A 2,517-nucleotide genomic window follows, 5' to 3' on the forward strand; every position below is an offset into this window, starting at 1 on the left:
GCTTGAGCCCAGGAGTTGGAGGTTGCTGTGAGCTGTAATGCCACAGCACTCTACCCAGGGGGACAGCTTGAGGCTCTGTCTCAAAAAAAAAACAAGAACCTGTATTCTTGCTGCCCAGAACACTGTCCCCACCTTGCCCTCACTTGACAACTTGGCTTTGTCCTGCAGTACATGGCTCTTTCTTTGGTTGCGTTGCCCCTGCCAGCCTCCCCATCAGAGGTGTCCACTAGACTCCTGACATTGTGACACTGAGCCCCCTCTTGCTGATCCTACAGGCCTGTTCAGACAGATCTTGGCAGCCTTAGCAAATCCAGGTGATGGCTTTAGTTTAACTAGAAAAAAGTTTCAGTCTGTACTAGGAACCCTCTTCCCATGTGGACCAACTGCAGTCTAATACTGAGGCTACACCATTGTTACTTCCAGGGCGTCTACCCCTCTGCTGCTTTGTGTATGACCAGGGGATGATCCCTAGTGGTCTAATACAATCAGCTCAGAATGTCCCATCCTGAATTTGTGACTTATGTTGACCTCTTCAAAGCAAAGCCTACGACTTTGAGGATCCAGAGCAAAGCAGCCCACTTTGCACAAGCAACACAAATCTGAGCACAAAAATGGAGCAGCTATGAGGGAACTGATGCAGTGAGAGCACAGAGAACCCAGAGAAATGACCAAAGCTCTGAGTAACTTGACTGGTCAGCCTGGGCTGAGCCCACCTCCAGAGTTTTCAGATACATGAGCCAAGTAATAATCTGCTTCATTTTTAAACTGGTTTCAGTTTTTTCTGCTACAAATTACCCAAGCATTGGAACAAGTATGCATGCCTGAGGACCCTTTTATCCTAATGGTGAAAACAGGACTGAGGCAGTCTGATTTGATGAAAAGATTCATAAAATCCACACAAGAATGTTTATACTGTTCACTTCACTATCCCTAGTGCCTGTCACAGAGGCCACCACATCTGGACACTGAATCCAACTCTGGTTCTGCCACTTAATCTATAGTATAGCCTTAAGCAAGGCACTCTTCTTGCCATGGCTGTTTCCACATCTGTAACATAAGACTAACAAGCATTGCCCCCCCTCCCAACAGGCTCTGTCATGGAGGGAAGACCCAAAGGGTACAAAAGCAAACTGACTAGAAAGTGATAGGATGTGTGACTTGAACTGGCTTCCTTAAGGAGAAAAAGTAGTTTAACCCTTAAGTGAAGCACCACCTCGGGTTAGCAGAGTTTATAGATTGAAAGATTTGATCCAGAATTTTGAGACCTTGGGAGAGCTTTCTCACTTCCTGGGATGAATCTGATTTTGCACACTGCCCTGGGATGAAGATGATACACTCCTCCTTCCTTTCTGCCTTCTCAGTTTTCCAAAATATGCAGCCATAAACCCAGGCCATGACTCTAATGGGCTACCTTACGTGGAGGAGGGCAGTCCAGGGCTAATGTCTCCTAGTTGTCAAGGTTCTTGCTGGCTTTCTACATGGGTCCCACTACCTCCAGGTTACAATATGATGGCCAACTTGACTGCAGGCAAGCATTGCACTGGCCAAGGCAGACCAGGAAGGAAAACCTTTCCCAAGAGCAGCCTCTCCCTTTTGTCTTACTGGCCACAAGAGGGACCCAAGAATGGGGACCATGAATCCCTTCCCTTGAGATCAAGGGACCCATTGCCACCTGACAAGAGGAAAGAAGGGAAACTGTTTCTCAATCCCAAGACCACACATACATGTAAGGTGGCCGAAGTCCCAGAGGGCAGACTGCCACCACAGGCTGAGGCCCCATAACACGCTCATTACTCCATGCCCAGTCCAGCTCCCTTGTGGGGCTGATACCCCTGCTGCACACCCCCCTTCCACACATAAGTTAAATTGAGAAACTCAGGTCTACAATGAAACCCCATGTGGTATTGACAAATACAGGGCTGCTTGTGAGTTTGGGTGAGCCAACTGGGCTGTTGCTATGGCATCTCTACTCCCTAACCTCTCCCAGTAGGTAACATGCTTAGTAGTTGCCACTGGGAGCCTGGTCATTCCCCAGTTTGGACTTGAGTGTTATTATCTATAAAATGTGGTAATAATACTTCCAACCCTACAGGTTTGTTGGCAGCAGTTAATGCCTACCAATTGCTCACCTTGGTGTCTGACACAGTTTGCTATTATAATGAAGTACTGCATTCAAGGTGTGGATAACACACCTTTCCTCAGGAATCCTCTCAGGTGGCTTTCTAATTTCTTTTGGTCACAATCCAACATTAGAGATGCATATTGTGACTTAGCACACACCTCCCATGTGTATCTGAAATATAATTATCATTATATTATTATCCTGAAACAACACGTACTATGTGCAATGTAATCTGGTATTTTTATTTTTTTGAGATGGAGTCTCATGTCACCCTCGGTAGAATGCTGTGGTGTCACAGCTGGCAGTAATCTCCAACTCTTGGGCTTATGTGATTCTCTTGCCTCAGCCTCCCAAGTAGCTGGGCAATCTGGTATTTTCTGTTTCTTTTTTTTTTT

This window comes from Otolemur garnettii, unplaced genomic scaffold, assembly GCF_000181295.1.
Source record: "Otolemur garnettii isolate 467f Iridium unplaced genomic scaffold, OtoGar3 scaffold00142, whole genome shotgun sequence".
Classification (NCBI taxonomy): domain Eukaryota; kingdom Metazoa; phylum Chordata; class Mammalia; order Primates; family Galagidae; genus Otolemur; species Otolemur garnettii.